At 40.2% G+C, this 24,741-nt stretch overlaps 1 protein-coding gene across 1 annotated transcript in view; it reads right to left on the bottom strand.

The window, feature by feature from the left end:
- DOCK5 (dedicator of cytokinesis 5) overlaps window positions 1-19,067 on the bottom strand; it is a 120,839-nt gene extending 101,772 nt beyond the window's left edge. Inside the window, exons 1-2 of the mRNA XM_052805362.1 lie at window positions 18,968-19,067; window positions 11,546-11,663 (exon numbers count right to left, since the gene is read on the bottom strand). The gene's annotated coding sequence lies outside the window, so the exon portion shown is untranslated. The remainder of the gene's footprint in view (window positions 1-11,545; window positions 11,664-18,967) is intronic.
- Between the last annotated feature and the right edge of the window lie 5,674 nt (window positions 19,068-24,741).

Here is a 24,741-nt window from a genome sequence, read left to right as displayed (position 1 = left end):
TGGCAACTAGTAACTCTCTGTAGTAGGTAAGAAAAAGCTTCCCTCTGTCTTCCTATTCATCTGGATTTTAATTAGTGAGTTCAGTATAGACATCGAAGAGGAACAGATTGTCAATACCCTGCCCAAGTAATTCAGCCCAAATAATACTTATCTCTAACACAGCAGTCTAAGAACATTAACTAATTTGTTCTTCAAAACTGCACCACAAGAAAGGCAGGAAGACTTGATTACATTATTGCTTTACTGACATCAAAGACTAATCAGAGTAAGACAAAGTGCTTGATCCAACACCAGCTTTCAGGGTGGAGGATTAAGTACTGTGGGATTCCAGAATCAGGCACATGTTCTTTTATAAGCCTATGCAGTAACAGAAATAGAGAGATGACAGCCTTTAGCCTGGAACATTAGTTCAGTCTTGAGATACAGAGACTCAGTTAAACTACTTAAGAAATGGGAAAAAAACCCACAAAACTGCCCAAAAAGGATGGAGCCTTTTGTCCTAAGAGAAAATACGTGCATTTCTTATGTGTGCTTGTGTGCAATCTGTAATTACTAGTCCAAAGTCTGCATTAGAAAGCAAATGAGAATGCTGGATCTCAGTTGCTGTAAATCAGCACCACTCTGCTGCCTTCAATGACATGCTGACACCACTCAGGCCTTTGAATGTTTCTCACATCTTAAGATATAAATCCATCAGTTAAGGGACCAGCTCTGAATCTTTTCAATTTGGTGATTCAGCTCTCTCTGGTTTCAGTGAGTACCAGATGGGATGACTTATTCATAGGTAGCAGTTGAATGTATTGTTTTATGGGAGGGAAGGCAGAAGCAGACTTGGTCTGCAATTTGATGAAGCCACCTCCAGCCCTATGAACATGGAAACGTTTGTTTCAGCACTGCAGGAAACCGGCTGATCTCCTGGTGAGGTGCATGGTCGTCTTCCCTGGGATAAGGGACTCTGCATTCTTTCTTCTAAGATAGAAAAGGAAAATTCATATAGCCTTATCTATCAGTTGGCTATTTCCAGTTTTTGCCTACTTAGGAAATGTTAGTTAGATTCATATTCAAGTAGTGATTAAAAAATACACTGTAAGGAACAGTTCTTCACCGGGCTAGAGTCTCCATTCTGAGAGGGATCTCCTGCAAAAGACTCAAGGCTATGTACTCATACTGCAGTCAATAGGTTTAATTTTTTATACAAGTATTCCAGTCATTAACAGGACTGCTGTAGTAGTACGTAGTACATAGACTGCTGTAGTAGTATAATTAGCCAATATAAAATCTTCCAAATTTTGTTCAAAAGAAATCAAGGACTAAAAAAGACCCAACTCTTGATAATACGCTGCCAGAGATGGTGCAATTCAGCAAAGCTCTACTAATGGGAAAAGAACAGCAAGAGTTTATATCACCCGACCTCTAAAACCCAGGCATTATTCCCTTCTCATAACACAGCAGAAGGAATGCAGGACAAATCTGGATCACCTTGAGTGGTATAGAAAAAAACATACCAGCACAGTGAGTCCTGGCAGATACAGTCCACTTGAGAATCAAGAAGAGTATATACCTAAAAATGTTCCAGCTCTCTATTTACGTCAGTTCTGGCAAGCTTGCTTCTCTAAGATTACATAAGATTAATGCATTCATATGATGTATTGTCTCATCCACCACCGCTTTAAGGCTGCCACAGTTTCATACTAGTATCCTTTCTCCTTTCCTTTTCTTTTTCTGTCACCTGCAGAACTAGCATTTCAGAGGCCAACAGAGTAAGATCCTTTCCAGTTCTTTCCCCTCCATGCAAAATCCAGCCCAGCAACTTCACATTGGCTTTCAGGCTACCCCTTCACGATTCTGCTGAATCTCTGGCTTGTGAGGAAAAGGACATGATCACGAACAAAGCATCTGGTACTTTTTTGGTTTGAACTGTGCTGTAGGATCTATGTCTGGTATATTAACTGCTGAATCATTGTTTCTATCATGTCAGTCAACAAATTTAAGCTGAGAATGTGGCTAAATCTGTTATTAATAGCTAAATTGCAGTAAGTTTTAAGGCTCTGGAAGAATCCATGCTGTAAATCCCAACTTCAAGACTTCATATATCTATGTGTCAGAGATTATTTTAGCTCTGGTCCCACCTGCTGCAGATCACTGCATTCCCTGAAAAAGATCACTTGGAAGTTGTCTGTGTCAGGCAGGGCTGCTTTCTTACTGTGGACTGGCACTTGGTGGCACTAGAGCTCATGGAAGTGAAAGTAAAGCTACAGATGAATCAGCAGCATTTCACTGTTCATGTAATTGATGCACAGTGTCGTCTAAAACTGTCTGCTCTGTAACATCGCTCAATAAGCTCTGAAGTGAAATTCTGTCTGCTTATAGTTTTCTGCGATCTTCTCTGAAGTCTCCACGGGATTTAGAATTGTGAATTCTCACGTCATCAGAAGAAATTGAACAACTTATCTCATTTCCAGTGCCAAAAGTACAGTGAACACTTCACAGACAAGCAGAAATTATGTCTGCCATGTTACAATTACAGAGGCTGATCTTGCAATCAGTCCTTAATATTAGCAGGAAGCCTGATCAGTTTTATCTGGATTCCACATATTCTGCAGGAGCCCATGCATACAAATGAGCTAGCAGCATGAATCTGTAAGAATGTGCAAGTTGCTATTAAACCGATATCCTAAATTATAGTTTTGTTTTGGTTAAGTATTACCTTCCAATTTAGGTTAACAAAACATCTGCCACTACTTCAGTTTCTTAGAAGAAAGATCAAGTCTTAGATACATATTATGTTCAAAACCTCAATTAAAAAAGGAGGAGATTTGAGCATGAAACAGCAAGTAACATTTGGTGACATTGCAACTCTTCTTATAGCAGCACTTTGTGTCAGAGTAGTAATAAATTACAAGGTAGGCTAAGAAAGTGTTGTCTTTTTACATAAAAATAACTGCAAACACTGTCTACCAAGTTTGCAATACACAAATTCACAAGATTTAAATATGGTATTTCTGTTATGGATGGATGTTTTTACATGAAGAGAACAAGCACTCAGGATACTATGGAAAGCCTCATGTAACTAAACCAATACCCCATCAATGACTGCCCAGCACAGTAGAGCTAGCACTGCAGTTGTGAAGGCAGAGTATACAATTTCAAAATCACTTCTGTCTTTTCACCCTCTAAAAACTGCTTCTCAGTCCTTTTAAAAGCCAGCGTCTTTTATGACTACATGTAAAATGAGGTTAAGGGACTGTTAAAAATCTCAAGGAAATTCAACAGCCTAATAATCTCCTTCTTCTACATGCCAAATTGATTTAGCAACATTCAGCAACTGCTGCAGAAAATGTTTGATGACCACGTGAAGTTACTAACAGGGCAGCATGCTACGGAATGCTGAAATCTCTGGCTAGCTCCTTTTTATATACAACAGAACCTTTTAACTCACTAAAGCAGCACAGAATCAGTGAAAAAGTTTTTTTGGACTAAGTCAAGTCACGGGTGACTAGGCTGGGGATATATGTTGTACAAAGTTTCCCACCCTTCAGGGGCTAATTGTCGGTTTCAGATCAACAGCCATACTAGCACTCTGCCTGAACATGGTCACTATCTCCAATTATCATTAAATAATGAGGGTTAACAAGACAGTCAGAGCCCAATTTAAACCTCACTGCAGCAAAGACTGCAGCAAGTGGATTGGACACACCCTATTAAAGATGCAGTACATCATTTCTGCCCTTCAAGCTTACTTCATCCCCTTTGCTGCAATGCTGTCGACAAACACAAAGCTTAACTCTCGTTAGAGCAAACCGCCTCAAAAAAGCAGGCATCAAATTGTGCAGGATTTAAGCTAGAAAATTAGAGGATATAAGTGATCTGTATTCACTATAGATACCCTCTTTCCTCAAAACAAAATTTCAATATATATGTGTATGTATATGTATGTGTAAAGAATATCTTGGTTTGTTGTTTTTCACATAGGCAGTGCTTGCTGCAGAGAACAGGGTTTGCAAATGCCTGCCTGAGAATATTAATTCCTCGATCTCCATTGCAAAGATCCAATACAAGGCAAGCATGACAGAGCAATTTTCCCAAGCCCATCTGGGTTATATGGTAAACTGAGGCACAGGCTCCACACAAATTCTCTTACAGGCTTTGATTAAACTTTTAATGAAAAATCAGCTATTTGTAAATCCAGGTCAACTTCAGTAAACAGTTTCAGTCAGAAGAATGAAGGAAAAGTGGAACTTTGCTGAAACTAAAGCAGAGAAACATTTTCTAAAGGAATGCTTTTGACTTTTAATTTCACAACCAACCTGAATTTCTTTCCAAGATCAAAATTTTGTCTGTATCAGATTACTAAACAAATCAATCTATTACACACAAATATTTATCTTTGATTGCTGTTCTTCCTTGCCACTAAATAAAGCTACTGTGCAAGGATCTGAGGAAACCCGGACAAAATATTTTGTAGTTCACCTATTCTAGGTTGTCTGTCACTGGCTTGCAAGAGAGCTGCTGTAGACAATAAATTAGAGCAGTCCCAGAGGTTAGACCTATTTGAATCTGGGAAGAGCCAAACCAGCATTATCCTTACTCCCCTGTGAAGGGCAGCCCAGATTCTGAGCCTGAGAGCACATGGTGAGAAACCTATGGGACTTTATTAATGACTATGCAGTATGGACAAGAGGGATGCACTGCAGAATCATACGGCTTGCTGTTCTGTTTCAGAGCCTAGATTCTACCTTCCTCCCATCCCTCATCACGAGTAACTATGTTAACAGTCTATTTGCCCAAGGCTGTGGGAAAGAAAAGAAAATCAAGCCAAACGTAGTACAGTGCAGAGGAAAGCAGTGAAACATTCCTTTCAGAAAGTGTCCAGTTATAGAAGAAAGAAGAAAAACAGATCCCCTTTGAAAATGCAAACAAGAGTGACATTGAGCCCTTATGCATAAGCCAGGCACGTGTACCTAATAGAGAAAACTACATTCTTTTGTATTCACATCAATGCCTAAACCTCCCATTAACAGAAATAAAAATCTGTCAGTAGCTTTTCAGTGCTCTTGCTTGTCTGTAGCAGCTCCAAGGGTGATATCTACTGTCTCACTGCTGACAGCTGAAGCACTGAATCCTTCTCACTTCAGTCAGAACGAAAATAAAGTACAGGGGTTTCTGCTAAGCAGGTGGGTCTGATTCTCCTTTTACACTCAGGTAATTTAGCAATGATTCAGTCAAGCCAGTGGAATCACTGGTGGGTATAAAGACATGTGTGTATATATATATATATGTTTGAGAGAGAGAGATTCAAAGCAGTCTGTCTCATATAAGACTGCTGTACAACTTTTATACCTATATTTACAGATACCTTTCTCAGGAACTGTGCCAAAGAAAGCAAACCCCTTGTCTAGTAACAGAGACTGCTGGATATAGGACTTGATGTTGTAGGCTGGAACAGTAAGGAAACAAAATAACGGAGGGTTCCTTGAGCACTGGAGCACTTGCAATCCAGGCTACACATACACATTTACTTTTGCACATATAGATTCTTTACATTTTACAGGCAGAAAAATCAAGGTCCAAACTAACTCAGAGTTCAAGGATGTCTGCAGGGAGTTATTTGGTACTGACCAATATAAACTTACAGCACAGAACCAGTGTTTTGTCCCAGATCTTCAAGCTGGTAAAAAGAGGATTTCTGTAGAGTGTTCCTAATTCACTGCAACTAACGATACACATTATTACATTTAGTGATTTATGAGAAGAAAGCAAAGATAAGGTTATGTTTCTCTCATCTTGTTTTATTCCTTCCTCAAAGGCCCTCTGTCACTGGTGCTTCCCCTCTAGACTGGACCAGACAAAGCTAACTGGACTAGAAATTGGTTTGTTCCTACTGTCGACACTATAAAAATAGCGTCCTTAACCTCTGGTGGCTAAAGAGGCTCTGCTTGAGACCCTTACTTTGTTCCATTTCAGTTGCTGACTGGATACTTGAAAAGCTGGCTTCCATTACTAGATAATTCACCTCTGGGCATTCAGTATGAGAATGTTGTGGAGTTGACTACTGGAAATTCTGGTCACTTCACTAGCAAGCTGAATGGGAAAGGGGTCTATCTGAACACAGATCTAATGTTTGGAGGAAAGAGACCTAGAGATCAATATTCCTGGTTTCTTTAATAAGCTTTGGGAGTGCAAACAAGTGATTAGGGCAGGAACTATTGATCATCTGAGTTAAAAACAACTTCTGCACACTTTGACTTTGTGATTTCCAGATTTCTGCCCAAATGCCTAGGATGTATTTTGCAAGCTACAGCATCTACTTAGCTCCCAACCCAGTTTTTCACCTCCAATCCTTATCTGAAGTTTAAATGCCAGAATTTATGGCTACATGTCTGTTAATTCTCCTGGATGTGATTACCTGCTCTGTCAAAGTAAGATGATGCATAGGTGTTCTTTCAAGACCAGTAAAGCTCAGGTACTAATTCATTTAAGGCACTGTAAATCATGCTAGCAAGAAGCACAAAGGTACTGGCATTAGAGTCCAGATACCCCTGATCCTACTCACTAGGTACGCTGTCTGTCTAGTATTTTCTGAACAATGTGTTGTAGATGCCTTTCAATGCTGAACTCCTGAAGCTGCAGATATGCAGGCTCTTAGGCATTTTAGCCTTTTCCTTATTTATCCTTGTTCTAAAAAGAAAACAAAAAATCCCAAAGAAATGACATGACATTATGTATTTCCATTTAAAATGGGAACTGTTCAGGAAGAGGTCAGCTAGTATGCTGAGGTGACTGGTACAGGAAGGAGTTACACAGCATATAGGACAAGTATGAAACAGAGAATGTGGTAGAGAAAGAGTGATTCTGCATTGCACAAAATAAACCATCCTCAATTCTGTAAGTCTTTTGTAGAGGAATAAAGGACATTAAAGGCAAAGGATTCTGCTCTAAGATACCCCAAGCTCAGGTGATGTACTAAACAACTAACTACTGGACTATTGGTCTCAGAACCTGGAATAACACACAGCAGCCCTTGGCTTTGTGTCTTCAGAATAGGCACTCAAACCCAGAAGATTTGTAGCTTGGTACGTGAAGACTATCTAAATCAAAACTGAGATGTCTACATTACACACCATTGGTTCTACCTACTGAAAAAAAAAAGGGGGGGGGGAGCAGGAATAGGAGAGAAAGCAGAAAAAAAGAGAAAGAGCAGTTATTTTCAAACGAATAGAGTTGTCTGGTTTATTGACATGTGTGATACATAAGGTCAATTTGTTTGCTGTTATATGCCAACGAACAACAGTGTCATGTTCTGCTGTCACTGTTGATCGCTAGACAACTCACAGACAGTGGCACTTGTGCAGACATGCCACAGCCAGCCTAGACAAAAATGATCTTGTGAAAGAGATGAGGCCAAATCACTCTTGAACCTATCCCTACAAAACACCCTTTGGCTATAACATAAGTAAGCAGGATTTGGCCCATGGTGACTTGGTACTAAAAAATTAAATCCTACAGGATGATTCTTGATTTTTCATGTAACATTTTATAACCTTTACTTACAGTGGTCCTGTGGTCTGTGGTCAGATAATCCCTTCCTTTAAAAATCACAGGATCTATAAAAAGCTTAGGCTAAAATGTAACGTATACTGTAACATGATGGTTCAAACCAGTTGTGGTTGAGAATGAGTATATTAGCAGCCTGATGAGAAAGAGACCACCCTCTCTTCCTCAAAAGCTTTTCCCTTCATGTTTGTTAATCCACTTGTTGTTAAAATAAAGATTCATCACAGATACAGACTCTACTCAGAATTCTCTCCACACAAGAATTTCTGCCACTGTTTTGCATTTCAGAAGAACGTATTTGTTATAAATGTGAAAGAGTAAACTATAAGGAAGTATTAGCTGTGGAAAAGAGAGTAAGTAAGGACACTTAGGTATGCAGAAATAAGCATCAGCGAAACACAGTATTTAATAGTCAGGTATTTAGAACACAAGGTTAGTTTAATATCTGTGGACCTCAGTCACTGCTGATATTGACTTAAAAGCACTGGCATGACAGCTCAAAATTTTCTAAGCATGTATGACCCTTCCATAGGAGGATGGGGGTGCACAGAGATGTCCCCCGTTCTACAGCAAGTCTCCTGCTGACTTAAGAAGTTAGGGGCATAAATATTCTTCTGAAGTGGGTGGAATTGTTGACAAAGCTCCCAGTAACTCTAACAGATTCAGGCAGGTTTGTGTGAGGACCTAATTAAAAGTCTATAGAAATCAATAAAGAGTCCCACTTTCTCTAGCTACTTTAGGATATAGTAATATATTAGGACATATTGCTGATAAAGATGGAGTTAAACACTTACGGGTGAGATCACAGTCAGCACTGGAGTCTGCTTTCTTATATGGATAGTACATTATTATGTGAGATTGTAAGGAGGGACAGTAGCATCAGTTAATGGATAACTGGAAATAACAGCCAGGTTCAGATTGGTCTTCCTTACTGCACTGTGCCATTTTGGGCAAAACTTCTTCCATTATTTACTTACCTTATCAATTTAAAACATTATATCTGTGGGAATCTGTGCTTGTACAGTTCCTCCTACAAAACTTTCACAAACCTGTTTATTTCATTCTCAGGTTTTTAATATCATCTTAATATTGGAAGGACCCTTAAGAATATTATTAGAATGTCAAAATACCACATATAAGAATGTCAGTAAGTGAAAAGAGAGAGACATATTGATAAAAATAAAATGGACACTTTTGTACATCAAACAAAAGGAAAAAATCATTATTATGGCATGTTAAAAGATCCACTGAATTGCTCATCTCCATTACAACTGCACTGAGTCAACACTGCTTCCACCTAGTCCCTTCAGGCTAGGAATCACACAAAATAATAAGAGTTAATTGCTTTGCCAGTGTATATTAGGGCACTGTGTCCAATGATATTGATCAGTGAAGATGGGCTAAAGTAGGCTTTTCTGATGTGAAATTCCTTTTGCCTTGTGCAAAGAACAGAATAGTAAGAAAAGCTGGAACAAATTTCTGGTTGTGCCAGCCTCATCACATAAAAAGGTGTTTAAATAAATGCATCCTAGCAAAACATTGAGTGAACGGGCCATTTTTGAAACCAGAGAGCTGAGATTCAGGGAGACACTGTTTTATTTTTAAATCACATTTGCATGCAAAATCACAGCTTGCAGCCACATCTGCTGAACCTGCAATAGCACTTGCCCTTGTAATGTGATCTGCAAACTTTTAAAAACCAGCCCATTGATTAGCTGCAGGACTGCAGGACGTGATTCTATTTATTTATGTATTTGTGCCTGGAGCAGCACACTTAATCAATGAACACTGGCAAAAAATTGATAGGGAAAAAGCAGCGATAATCTAATATCAAAGATGGCTTCTGTGCACAAACACTACTAATCAGATTGGCCTTCATGACTACCTAGAGTGAAATTTAACCTTAAATATGACTCCAAGTTACTAGTAAGACTGCAAGTAATCATGTTCTAGACAGCTTCCTTCTTGACGTTATATATTACTTCTACTATGGAGGTACAGGAAAGCCTAGTCCTAAGCCAGCAAACTATGATGTGAGATACTGAATACCTCTTAAAAGAAAAGCAAGATAAGGTGGTCTGAAAAGAAGTAGTCTAAACTGGACTGAAACACTCCAATAAAAAGCTTCTGAAGGAAACAGTATAATCAAATAGCTAGAACGGGGGTCTGCTGGTAAAAAATCCTGGATTTTATTCCCAGCTTTTGGAAGGTAAGGACTAATTAGAGGAGCCTCAGAACCCTTTGATTAGGTTTTACTCTCTGGGCAGGAAGGTAGACTAGTAATTAGGCCACTACATGGGAGAAGCGAACTGAAAGTCATGACAGCTGATGGGTATTTCTCAAGGTGTAACTGTACAGCAGTCATTTTAGAGCAGAGGATAAAATGTTGTAACCCTAGTTTACCTTTCTGTGAAGCAGTGACAAGAGCATGTGCAAGCGTTGTTACCGGTGGCTTTGCATCTCTTAAAAAGAATAGCAGCAAAACTGTGCACCAGTGACATTACCTGATGTCTGATATTGGGCCTTATTCTGCTGTCTTTCCAATCAATGACAAAATTCCTGCTGGATGCAAAGGTGGCAGATTGGGCTCATTAAATTTTTAGTAAGTTCACAGCAGCAAGCTCAGCACGATCCTTTCTCCTCAGCTATTGTTCATGCTGTAATCAGGCATATCCATCACACAGCTTTGCATCTGTCTGTGTCCTCTTTCCCTCGCCCAAACCTCATCCCGTAGTCTGCATGAACAATGGATGTGATGACCCTATAAGTCTCTTTCGTATGAGGTAACTACAAATGGGAATATGCCTTTGTTCATAACTTATATTATGGTGCGGACAAGGCTGAGGTTAGCATATGGCATTTGCTAATGGTCCCTCCTATCCCACATTTCTCATAGGCAGATAATTTAATAGAGCTGATGTCCACATCCCTTAACAAATTGAATTACAAATGTTGCAGCAGCTGCATGCGTAATAGAATCTACATGTTCTTCAGCAGCCTACTTTATTACAGGCAATTGTTTTAGGCAGTAATAGAAGGTGCATAAGCAAAGACATGCAGAATTTGGGGCAACGGACAAGATGACACCTGCCTTTCACAATAATACCATATATAAAAACAATTAAATGCACTTACCTTGTCTCTGTGATGAATGTAGCTATGCACCCATTTGTCTTCTCTCATTTTTATTAGAGACATTAGTTAGATATCATAACAACAGGGTATTTCTGGGTAACAATGTAACTAAATTCAGGTTGCTGCTTTCCCATGGACATCCTCAGAAAATCACTTACAGCCTTTACTACAAAGATCTTCAGAAGTACAAAATTGCTAGAAGATGCACTGTGGGACTCACAGGAATGCATAAAAGTGTGTTACGTGACTAGATCTCTTTGGAAGTCCATAAATGTGTGTGCCATTCGCAACTGCTAAACAGGGAATGGTGTGCCATTACAGAGATGTGTACAGGGGATCCATGCACTAAAGTTTTGTGACGTTCAGATACTACAGAAATGGGAGCCAGCTGGCTCATGCTCTGATGAAAAGTGTTCATTAACAGTTTTACATTATTTTCTAAAGTCAGGCTCCTGCTTATGTACCTCTTTAAACCAAGATGTGCATGACAGTTTTCCCAAGCTATACTGCCAATATAACACCAGATTCACAGAGATCTAAGAGAGAGAAAAATATACTTTTTATACCCAAGTAATAACAGATCCTCTATGATAGGATCCAGCAAATTTTCTCTTGCTGCAATTTCAGGTAATACATGACATCCATGTAGGTGGTCAGCCCATCCTTACAACAGCTTGTAACCAACTCTACTACCTGCTGACACATCTGTTTTATAAACCATTTTACTGTGGTCTATAAGTGAAGCTGCATACTCAGGCATTTTTCTCCCTTCATCAAAGCCTCCGGGACAACAAAGAGTTGGCATAAATAATTCACAGTATGTTACCAAGAAAAGCAGCAAAGCTGCAGCACTTACCTATCCGCTTAGATGCCGTATTAGTCCAGCGATGTGACTTCTAAGTACTAGATCTTGAAAAGTATTGGTTGGAATGATCTCATCATGGAAGGCAACATTTGAAGAACTGGAAGACAACCTGTCTGAAACAAAAACAATCATGCTGAGTCTCTGTATTTATTTATTGCTATGACAATAGTAAATTGAAAGATTTAGCCAGAGCCCCAAATGAACACACAACTTCGGTGAGAACTAATGTACAAGTGTCTGCCAGACTCCTGTCATGTCTGGGTCATGAGGTCTAGCATCAATGCTTATGTCCCTGTGAGGAGGGTGCTACTGTCTGGCAAGCTTCCCTATATAATACTACTGCTATTCCTAAAACTACTATTCACGCTTGGATTTTCTGAGGACAGGTGAAGATTTGGTCTCACTACTCAAACTTGTAAAACTGCCTGTTCAGTGACTGCCTGATGGACAGAAATAAATCTTTGGTAACACCAGCCTTGGGACCAAGTTCATTACCTTGAAGTACTTACACTGACATCTTTGGCTCTGAAGCTCACAGATTCAAATTTTAGCCCTGAGCAAGGCAGCAGGAAGTAACAAAGTCATATCCATAACGTATAGGTAACCTTAGATGTTAATAAATGACTGTTGTTTAACATGCTGATAGACAGACCCCTAACTTTGTATTGTTAATTCATGCTTCCTTCCTTTCCAATGAAGTAATTACATTCAATCACCATGTGCCTCCTGATGCCCATTTATACACTCCCCAATTTTTAACCTCTATCATTCTTTAACACACAAAACATCTGGGATCCAATCTGAATCCTAGCACCTCTCTGACTCTTCTCAATTGCTCTTCTGTATTATCTCATACAGATGGAGCACTATAATTAAATGTGTCAGATCCAAACACATGCAGTGAATCATTTTTAAACACAGTTCCTTGAGAGTGGGTCTCTGGTGCGTGGGTTGCAGTGGTGGAAGATGGGAGATAAATGTTTCACAGGGTAAAGTCACCCAGAAGAAATCCAGACATGGATGAAATGTTACTTAGGTCCCTGTGCTAAACATTTTTATGATATTAAGCTAGGCAATATTATCCTGATAAAGAGCTAGGGTGGGACTGAGCCATACCTCAGGTAAATTTTGTATTCTCTTTCCTTCCTGACCATAACAGATTTATGATTTATGGAAAACAAAGCTACATTTTATTACTGAAATTAGAAAGATTCATGTAATGAAAAGTTGTAATTTCTACATTCTTGTTCCATTTCCAGACCCTTGATCCCATAAAGTGTGAAGGGTACATATATCCATTCCCCCACCCCCACATAGCTGATCGTATATATACTGTTCCACAACACAGGATGTTACACACACAGAATCCTCAGACCCCAACAGAACATAAAGCTTCTACTAAGTCGGGCTGATAAGAGGCTAGAATAAACATGGCCTGTTCTACCTCCTGCTCACCCCCTGTTCACATCTGCCTGTTTTGCCATACAAGTGCACCAGGCATGTTCAGAGATTTTGATGAGGCCCATCTGTAATTCCCCAGCCCACAAGGCAGTTTAGTCTGTACATGCGAGCACTTTTAACACACGGTCTGGCCAAACCTTGCAAATCTCAATCTGTATTAGTGGCTGCAGCAAGGGCTCAGATGGCAGATACTTATTCCAATTATTCATGGGATGGCAAGCCAATTTTGTGCCTTGTTAAGTAAATTACTCCTTTAATAGGATGGGTTTACATATCTGGAGTACTAGCCTGGGGAAATAAGAGTTTTCATTTTGCACATAATCATTCCGAATGTTGTCAGACTGCAGGAAAGACACAGCTAGTATTTTCCACTCGGAAAGACACTGATCAGATTCTTAACCAGAATCAATAATCAAATGTATTAAAGTAAGACACTAACAAAAATGTCCTCATTTTGGTTTCACTTTGCAGTGGTGTAATTTTGGAGCAACTCATGAGAAGCCATTAGGTGACCGTGGTCTTTATAATGAGCAAATGCAATAGGACCATCTTGAGAAAACATTGTCAGTACCACTTAAACATTCTTTAACTAACATTTAGCTAGGACAACCCAAATCTCCTTTGAAGCTAACTGATTAGTATTTGTGATGCATCTTGAGATCCGTAGATTAAAAGCTCCAGAATAAGACAATGTTTTACTCTATTATTAGTCAATCAAACATATACAAACACACATTGAAATTAAATCGCTGGAAAAAACTTGATGCTTCCTCTCCCTTTTATTTTCCTCCATCCTTTAATTCTATTTCTTTGATAAACTATTGCATTTCAAAGGCCCGGTCTTTAATACTCCTTTTGTAGCTACACAAAGTGCATTAGGAATGATCTGCCCAATGGCTACCAGAGAAGATTCACAGGCATCAGTTCCAAATGTTCTAAAGCAGTTTACTAACCTCAAAGACTTTAATGGTAAGTGTGGGAGGAAGACAGAGACACACAGAGAAGGGAAGACCGGCAGCCTTCCTACACATACTCCTTATTAACTTGAGTAATCCCCTTAAAGCTATTCAAATGAAATCTTGAAGCCTGATGTAACCGATGTTGCAGGGAAACAGACAGATACTTCTGTCTATATAAATAACTTTATGAAAATTGCAGGACTTGACAAAAAAGATTTCCCAATTCCAAGCCTCCACTCTAACCCTCTTGTCTTTCTACAAGAAAAATAACTTATTCATTATGTAGCATCTGCATACCCCTAAAGACATGCAGCTAGGAATGGCTGAGCTAAAAACAGATTTGAAAAAGGAAGCAGTAAGTATGTGAGCAGATTAGATTGTGGAACACAGGCTGAGAAAAAGGAAAATGTTTTTCTGCATCTGACCAGCAGCTCCCTAGAAGCCAGAATTTCAGAGCTCAGAAACAAGTTTTCAAATTCTTATTCTTCTAGCAAACTCTCCCCAAAAGTCATGTTCCCAAACAAGTTAGGATTAGGACTCGATGAGATTTAGAGCACATCTGTGCCAAGGACAGCTGGCTAGATTTAGATTTGTGGCTAGCAGTGGTCACTGAACTAAAATAAATGCTAGAGTTAGAAGCAGCAGGGACTAACGATCAAGATTTTTTTGTGTGTAGCTAATGTACCCTGCTGGTCTCATCGCTATTTTTAAGCTCATAGTTAGATTTCAGACCAGGAAGACCTAATGAGCCAGATATATTGTGGGACTGGCCACAATTGGCCTTACTTTGTCCTAAAACTTGGAGGAGGAGGAACTGGCTTTCAATGGTTTGTTAAATGGTAAAATGCTTCTTCTTGCATGTATTTCACTATTTTAGGTATTTTAGAATTAACTACAGTGTGATCACCATGGGAAAAAAAAATATATAAAAACTAAAGGTATTCCATGTAGAATTTGGGTTGCATGCTGTAAACAGTACATGGGGTCAAACACTACAGGAAGAGGATAAAAAAAAATGTATATTAATAGATAAACTTCAGTTTACTGTATAAACCTACAAGTGTTCTGGAAAAAAATGTGCACGATCACTTAATTAAAAGACTTCATCACAATACATCATAATGAAACAAGATACAACTGTGCAATAACGCTCACCATTATTAAATTTCAAGACCCTGCTTTAAAACATGGGGAGGCAAAAGAGCTTGTAAAGCAAAAGTTAGGCTTTGTTTTTTTCTTTTTAATATTAAATATAGAAGTTCCGAACAAATGAAAGCAGGATTTTAGACTAGGACGTATGAGCTAATCTTAAAATGTAGTGCTAACATCTCCTTGTAATAATACAAAGGAAGTAAGATTATAGGATAGTTCAATACAGAGCTGTAAGCAACAAATCATCATCCACTGACAAGAAAGCTTGCTCAATCAAGCACTCTGATTTTCAGGAGACCAGGACCCTTCATTTAGTAAATTCCTATCCGGTATTGCAGATGTTAACTGCCACTAATGTTTGGAAAGGACAAACAGTGAAATGTTGATGGAAGTTTTTTCTATGCCAGCGACCAGTGTTCAGTCAGCACCCATTTCTCCCCAAGTCCGGGTCTCTCTGAAACAAGCACAGTCCTGCACTGAGATTGATCTTTCACCTTCCTATTTTCCTGCAGAGCATCCTCCGCAAAGCTGCATGCTGGGTGATTTTTGAGAGTTTTACTGCGATGTTCTGTAGCAATCCCTGAGGAAAAAGAAGTTAAAGGAATAGCTTGTACAGTAGGCAGTGGAAAGCAGCAGTACAGAGTGCTTTATTGCTGCCTATTCCAGCAAAACACACACACAATAAAATCATGTTTTCCCCACCCCAGCCCTTCTTCCAAGAAATGTCTGCCCGGTGGATAATCATTGCTAATTCAATGCCCAGGAGGGCTCCTTTAAAGAAGAAAATTGCTGCAGCATTCACTGTATTCATCAAACATTATTGCTGCTCTCTAGAGGAACAGGAAAATCCATCACCAACGGAGAAATAGATTCAGCATCACCTTATGGTAGCTACAGTGATACATTTTTATTTTAAATCAATGCCTTCTTTTGGTTGGGACCAGAAAGGCAAAAAAATGAGACAGGAGGGAGAGAGAAAAGTCTGGCTAGAGGAAAAGAGGAGTCTGAGCTGTCTCCATCAGTTTTACTGCAGGAAAAGGAAAGACTGGGAAGTTCAAACGGAGGAGCAGGCGCTGCAGGAGTGACTCAGCATCCTTCTGCGGCAAAAGAGGAGCATGTCAGCAGCCACCGCCCTTCCCTGGCTGCAAGCACAAGGCCTGCCCTTCCCCACAAGCAATAGCTGCAGGAGAGACACTGCAGCCATGCCAGACCCCCTCCCACGGAGAGCCGGTCTCCTTCTGCCAAAAAATCTCCCTGCAAATAACTGCAAGAGCCACAGCTCCCTCCATAGCCATTGTCTTCCCAGAGCACCCATGGAGCCTGTTCCCTAGAGCCTGGCTCCAGGGAGAGCATCAGCAAAGCTGCCATACTCCCATCTCCCCACTGCAATCCGGAGAGACCACCGCACTCCCTCAGAGCTCCAGAAATGCAATTAACTCCCTCTCTGCCGTATCCACCTCCTACTCACCGGGAGCAGCAGAGCAGCTGATTCCTCTTCCTCTCCTGCACTCCATCTCATTCTCACATAGCTATATACCACTGACTTTAATAACTGTCATAGAACAGAAAAGGAGAAAAAAAAAATGACCAAATAGTACTGCATGTCCAGACCCACACAACTGAAGCTGCTCTCCTACAGGACATACATACGAAGGTGCACATGGCAAAAGAATCTCATGCTTTGTTTTGACAGTCACCCAAGAGTTGCTCAGTGTGCAAGGGCAGGCAGAGAACTTGATCCCCTCATGCTGACCAGACTGGGAAACCAGGTTCTTCCACTCCCACTGCAGAAGTGGGCCCAGTTCCTGCAATCTGGACTTGGTGGGGAGAAGCACTTGGTGTCCACAGGCACTGCCTTGTAAGTTAGTGCTTGGCAAAGGCACTTTTGTAAGAAAGCGAGGGAGACAAGACCTACGGCTGGTACAAAGCCCACTCTTGTTTGCTCCTCAGCTATTTACTCATGTTTTGATAGGTTTGTCTTGATTTCTTATCTGTTCCCATCCTACTTTTCTATTCCTTATTTAACACCTTCCTCTTGAGTGTTGTTGATTTTTGGGGGGAGGGGTAAATGGACTTTCCCCCCCAACTCCCCTCACCAAATTTTACCTGGGCCCTTCTCTCAGAACACTTAGGAAAATAAAACCACCTTCCCTGGGAGAAAATTGTTGTGATCTCATGGATACCCCAATGACCTTATTTTGTTGCATCATTTTTGGCTACTTGGGGGAAGAGTTTTATGTAGTATAAACCACAAACACCAGCTCTTGGGGTGAGGTCTGGAGGTGATAATGCCACTGAAAGCTTGTTAACTATATGAAAGCTGGGGCAAAGCAGGCATTGCAGCTGAACGGGAAAGAGGAGGCTTGCTTTTACCGGTTCTTCTCTTGCTTGCAGCAGTTAGGCTTCTGGCCAAAGGGAGCCTGGGACATGGTAGCTCCTCCTTTATGCGGGACTCTCCTCCTCTCTCCCTCCCTTCTCCTCTCTCTTTGAAAGTTGGTGCAGTGTTGAACTTTTGCCAGAAACTGGACCTGCTGCAGAAGCAGCAGCTTCCCAGAGGGAGGAGGGAGGAGGCAGACTGAGTAATGCTTTCTCTACGCTCCTCTTGACAGCAGCTAGTCAAACCATCCCTTCTGCCTCTTCCTTCCCCTCTCTGCTGATAGCAAGCCTCTATCAACCCATAAATTCCCACTACAGAGAACACAGCACAGGGTCCTACCATCACGTCCCTGCAGTGGCAGGCAGAGGACACTGCCAAGGGCTGATGCAAGAGAGTTTGCTCCCTCCTTTTCCATTTGCAAAAGGTCAAATCCCCCTCTGCCATGTCCCATCCCTCCCTAAGGATGCCCAGAGAAACTTCACTTAAGTTTTTCCCTTGGGCTGCACCTGCCTCTGTTGCTATCCCTGACACACCAATCCTAGGCCCTTATTAGACCTCATGCAGGCAGATTGCATCTCCTTCCCTGAAAAGTCCAGAAAAAAAAGTTTTTGCTCCCTTTCTGCCCTCCCTTGTCCCCCTAAATTGCAGCTCCATGGGGGTAAATTCCCAGCAGGAGGCGCTGGAAGAGTACACGGAGCACCAAACTACTGCAGTCTTCCCCCAGGGAACTGCAAATCCAGAATTAACCCTTCCTGCAGCCTTTTCCTTTCCCACTGTGCCCAGCATTTCTCAATCCACTGCAGGCTGCTGTGAGGCATGGCAAGCTTCCTGAAGGAATGATTTAGGTCAGATTATATGGATAGTAACTCTGCCCCTCAAGGCAAGCCCTAGATGCAGTTGTACAGTCTTGGTCAGGCAAAATGAAATCTGCAATGCGTTTTTTTTGTCTCTGAACACAGCAGCATCAAACCTCAGGGGGCACTGAACTCAATAGCTTGCCTCCTGTCTTACTCATCAGGCTGCATTACTGTAAGAAATAACTCCTCCCTTTCTCTTTCCTCCCCCTCAGCTATCCCACACATATGCACTTTGAGGAGACAGCCCAAAAATGCACCTTCACCTCTCTGACTGTGCTGTGCCTACAAATAAAGGCATTTGCTTCCTACTGGCTGTGCAGTGCTGCAGGAGCAGCTGTTTCCAGGGCTGCAAGCTGACAGAACAGCTTCTCTTTCTTCAGCAAAATCTGCAGACTCATAGCACCTAATCAGTTTTCTGAACATCTGATCTCCAGAATTACTGGTCTTAACCTAAACTTCAGATGTTACCAGATGTAAAGATCAAATTCGTTACAGGAATAATCCAGGTTGTGCCACTTCTCCTTTGCTCAGATTAGTGGAAACAAGAGCACTGTCATGCTTACAAATCACTTGAATAAATACAACAGAAAGAGCATCCCAGACTTACAGAAAGTTACACACGTCCCTAGATGTTGTGGATAATGTGACAACTTCCTCTTTGTTATCTTCATGGACACACTCAAAAGAAAAAGAAAGATTAAAAATAGGTTGCATGTAGCCACTCTTGAAGTAAAAAACCAAAAGGAATTAATGAAACTGCTTTCCATGTTGAGCATGCAATGAATATAACAAACAAACTAGGTATCTTTTCCTGAAATCATAAAAAGTTATCTTGAAATCTTTTTCCCAGTACTTCAAAAGCCCAAGTACATATCAGAGCTTGTACAAATGTCTTCACTGAAATCTTTTAAAGCATATTCCTCCTTACGATAACAAACCCCTGTCTTAAGTGATCAAGAAGTGCTACTTCTATGCTTTACTTTTATTGATTATGCCACATATTGTAGAGCCACATCAGTCTCCTAGATACTGCATCTACATAAATTCAGAGAGCGAGCCTGCTTTTAAGCACTTGCAATGTAATTAGGCAAGCAAAAGTGGGAAAGGAAAAATGTTAGCTAGAAATCCAAGGCATCGAAGACTCAGCCTCTAAGGTGTTGCTTTCCAGAGCAAAGGAGCTGCAAATGCATTTCAGGAGTAGTGCCTGACTTGCCCAAGATTACACAAAGCACAAGGACTTCCTTAAATCTGGTTACAACCATTTTTGGTCTGTGTCTATGGACCGTGCATAGATATGTTTTTCTCATGATATGAGAGGGCTCTTTAGCCCATGAACATAAAGGAAACATTTCCCAACAGTACAACAAAAATGTATGCACAAAGGATTGTTCCTCTGAACACAGTGACAGCATATAAACTCTTCATACCATTTCTGAGGTGTCGCTGAAAGATGCAATACACTCTCCTTAACATCACAGTATGTGGTGCAGTAACACAAAGAGGTTAACTGTTTTATCCTGTGGTTTTATCCTTCACCAAGTGAAAATTTCCAGGAATTCCAGTTCAAACCATGGAACTGGAAGAGATAATCTTCATTGTATTTATAATGCATGAACTGATGCAAGTGTAGCAGCTCAAACTGGCACAAAAACTCCTGGTTTGATGGTTTAGTGAATTACATACTTGAGAACCCTTTGCCACAATCTCTTGTCTTCTTGTCATTTCTTGTTCCCATCCATTTTATCATTTCGATACCTGTATACCAGAAAAAGAGCACTGTTGAAGGACATACAACCATTATACTGATGTGCTGTAGGTCAGAAAGCTCTCTCAGCTTTACCAAAGGTCATCCCATCTGCAGTCAGGCACAAACCAGGAGGCAGTGAGAATCTAGCCGTAAAACTCTTCACTGCAAACTAACAGCTTTTACACTGCTTCCCAGCTGCATTATTCTGTAGTGCAGACCGCTGTATTGAAAGGTGAAACATGACTTCTCATGTTTGGCTTCAGTATTTGAAATATGCTTATTATAGCTTCACAAACATCCTGTTATGGATTCCATCAACAGAAGCAGAAAAACGGGAGATAAAAGGATATATCTGGCTACCTCATCTTTCCTAATCCTGTCTACTCAGAGCTATTCTCTACAGCACCATCTCAAGTGCTTTATCCTACCTCGTAATAAATGGCCAGGTTATTGTCCTTGAAAAGCAAAGTTAATACCATTTCTAGTCAGTTCTGACGGTCGTGTTTGAGAATCAGCAGACCCTTGAAGATTTATCTCTTTTTTTTTTACTGTAGAAGCCTAGAAACTGCACTTCTTCCAGCTGCTGCAGGAATTTCATCCCAATTGCAATGGATGAGCTAGGTAAACCAAACTGTCTCCCACACCCTGTTGGTTAATTACTGGGGCCAGTGTAAGTGCACATTTCACCATTTCTACTGTCAGACAGGAAGCAGACAATCACTTAGAAAGTAACACTTACAACCATCTGCTCAATAGCCACAACAGCCCTTTGAGACTTTGGAGTAACTAAAACAAAGACTGACTAGCTTTTGGCAATGCCGAATAAACAGACTGACTGGTTAGTTATAGATTCTAAGTGCTTTTGAAGTTATTTCAGTAATACATTTCTTTTATACAAAAGCCAGATTTATGCTGCAAGTTTCTACTAACCTGAGGGCTTTTAAAGGGTCTAAGATAGTGACAATACAAGTGCTGAAAATACTAAACCTGAAAGTCCTTAAGGTCCAGATCTGCAGAAGAACATAGGCTCTGAACTGCTACTGGCATCAATTAAGTATAAAGGAAAGATATACCCTGGGAATAGGATTAGACAGAGGGTAAGACTGTGAACAGAGTTAATAAATGTACATTTAACAAACAAGAAAAATATGATTATGATGATTAAGCCAACTGAAAAGAATCAGTAAAGACTTACTCCTGTAAACAGTTTGCAAATGCTTAGAAGATACAAACAAAATGTCTGGAACAGCTAAATTTAGCTCACCATTTAAGTTTTTACACTAGTCACAGAAAGGACTAAGAGCTTATCATCAGGATAGTAGAAATTTTAGAAGACTGAGTATGACAGATCCTGATCTAACCAAGCCTTCTGTTGCGAGGATCATGGAATGCCTAAAGGTAGAAGGCATTGCTTAGTATCTGCACAGGGCTCCCTGAAACACGTATCATGCTCTAGCTACCAACAGCAAAACAGAGACTATTCCCAGGCTGAGTTGATTCTCCCACACTATGGGACTAACTGTATCTTAGACTTCATAATCATAGAAGGCGATGGCTGTCACATAACATTATAGCTGTTCAGATGTAGTAACGTAAGACAAAAGCCTGGGAGCTTGTCAAAACTCCAAACCCTGAAAAATTATATCTTTTTATTATTCAGCAGTGAAAGATCACAAGATCTGCCTGTGACTCAGTTGCAGGGTTCCAGTTTTGAGCAATTCCCTTTTCACTGCCCACACTCAAAATGAAAAAAAAAAAAAAAAACAAAAACCCAAACAAACAACAGCAGTTTTAATGGAAGTGAAATATTTCTATTTCCCTCAAAAAACTGCACAAACAAATAGAAAAAGCAGCAACTTCTCATCTGCCCTTAGCAGTAGTATCAAGAAAACACTTGAATTCTCACAGCTAATATATGACATGAGAGCCTCTCAAACACACTGTGTAATTTACAATTTAATCTATGCGTTAGAGTGGTGCAAAGCCATTTTCTCTCTAGGAGGAGTAGTGCCAGAGATTAAACCCCTGCAGACCTCTGCAAGTGTTTCAATTAAGTTATATTAGCGTAAAAACAGAGCAATAGGCTGCATTTCGTATTCTATCCCACATATGCATAAATCCTTGACTATCACCCTTAATAAGCAAATATAATACCAATAATCTGATGCATGCAAGAAGATCTGATGTAGGAAATTAGGTGCACTGGCTGCAGAAGTTTAGTAATTTTTATTCATATACTGCAGAGCTGAGCAACTTCAGCTCACTGCTGTGAAACTTAACCAGTCACCACACTGCAGTACAACAGAGAGACAGTTTTATTGCTCACTTTCCTTCTGTGTTTTATGGTCAGCAGTACCTGCCAGACTATTAAATAATGGGATGCTTGTATCTTGCTAAGAAATGCTTGCACATGTGCGTGGGGGAGATTATACACATACTAAAAGGTAGAGGTGGCTTTGTGTACACCCCACATAAATTTTATTGCTGCATATGCAGCAAGGAGAAAAATCTCTCAAAGGTTTAAAGAATAATTGAGTTATAGGGAAAGTATTCCTCAATTGTTCATCCAGATTCTGTGATCAAAGGAAGAACTTACCCTGGTAATCAGGAATTCAGAGTATGCTTAAATTCCCTGCAGACCACAGATATAAGATCTCTCTGCCTTTTAACTGTGTATGCAGTCCACAAATAAATACTCTTTTTGACCCACATTTTATCTTTGTCATTCATACTGGAAAGTTTTTGGATGGAAATAAGAGTGTCTGACTGCATTATGAGCCTTTCATATGCTCTCAACTGTATCGTAAACGCAGTCTCCTCTCTTCTACCCACTGTTATCACCAACAGAACTAACTTCAGTATGTGGTCAGCAGAAACGGGAAAACAGTGAAATATTTACACTGCTTGCCTCTGGATATGCTGCTGATATGAGTATTCAACTTCAAAAATATGAGGGATGTGAAATTTATCCTATTATTATCATCTATAGTTGCTCAAGCACATGTTCTTACAGCGTACATCCCTCAAACAAAACTATATATACATAGCTATTTTCACTGCGTATTTAAAACTTTGCAGTAGTCACAGAGCTGGTTTCCCAGAGCTACTCTTTGGGGCATACCAACGCTTAGGGTCCACTTTGTCTTTGCTCCTTAATGTTCAGGTAGTTCACTGTACTGATGAGAACGTCTCAAGTCTTTAACTGAGTCCATTACTCAACATGCATGAGTACAGACTGTAAGTAGAAAACACCACTGTATAATGACACAGGGAAATTAAGATTTGTAGGCATACATATTCAGCTGCCCTACATATGCATGACACAAGGCATGTAACTCATCTTTTTCTGCAAAAAACAATTGTAACAAGCTGTAATTTTTCAAAGGAGTTTGAAGGAGTTTTGTGTCCAAATTCCTTTGGGATTCAATGGGAATTGGGCATTCAGAGACATGTGAAAATTCCATTTGAATCATTATGCTTGGTATATATTAGATATGTGGGCAGAGCACTCTGCTTTCAGTCAGCTGAAACAACTGCATTCACTTCAATTTAATATTACTTTGAGAAGGAATCGGGTAAGAACAGTAACTCAGGCACACTGAAGACTGAAAACTATTACAACCACATTGTGAAGAACATTTTAATGTGGTGAAAAGGTTTCCAAGGCAAAAAATAAAAAATATAAGGAGTGACTTAGATAAGCCGCTGGAAGGGAAAAAAAAACATGCTAGAGGTTACAAATGCCAGCGAGGTAAAGAGACAGACATTGATTCTATTGCTTTCTTCCAACCACGGCATGTTACTGCTATGGGATACCTACACCATACATCTATCAGTTGCTCCATGATGTACCGTAAGATCCGATTGACTGATTCCAATCTTGCACAATCCAGCGTAAACTGGATGTTACAACCATTAAGATTGATGAGTTAAAAGTAATGAATACAGAATAAGAATTTCATTCTCTAACTCACCAAATCATGTGAAGGGCGGGAAAAGGAATCTCTGTTGCAATTCATTAGAAGTTGATTCAGCTGAAAACTGTCACAATTATTCTTTTGTATTTTATGACATCATAAAATACCACTTTTCCGGTGACAGCTTTAAGACAGGTAGCCTTAAGTGGCAGGACTTCAGTGAAGCCTACAGCCCAGTGCCAACTTACAACACGCTTCTGATGTGGCCCTCGGTCTCTTGAGTCTAACCCCTTACTTCTCACGTTGGCAGAAGACCCGTTCAAAGCAATGAGACTTTGCAAATGAGTAAATGATCTCTTTCAAAATGGGCTGAGTAGGCTTTTTCAAACCACATACATTGCTCTGCAGCTGGCAGGGTAGGGGAGTTTTATTTGTCCAAGAACCTTTTTGTTTATGTTTAATTGCTGGAATCAAACAAAAGCAGAACATCTATTTAATTGATTCTGGGAGTTAAGAACTAACCGTTGAAACTGCAAGGAGGAATCTGCCATCAGGTTTTGTGGCCTAGCTTGGAGTCCTGATCCAAAGAGTAAACACAGCTAATGAACCTTCTAATTAGACATTCATTGATAGAGCTCAGATGAAAGAAGTGGCTGGCTGTTTCCTCTGGCTCTTGTAATCAAGAGACAGAACAAACTCAAAGTGAGCAAATTAATG

This window comes from Harpia harpyja, chromosome 13 (genome assembly GCF_026419915.1).
Source record: "Harpia harpyja isolate bHarHar1 chromosome 13, bHarHar1 primary haplotype, whole genome shotgun sequence".
NCBI classification, from domain to species: domain Eukaryota; kingdom Metazoa; phylum Chordata; class Aves; order Accipitriformes; family Accipitridae; genus Harpia; species Harpia harpyja.
The sequence above is the reverse complement of the archived record's forward strand: the minus strand, read 5'-3'. Positions and strand labels throughout refer to the sequence as shown.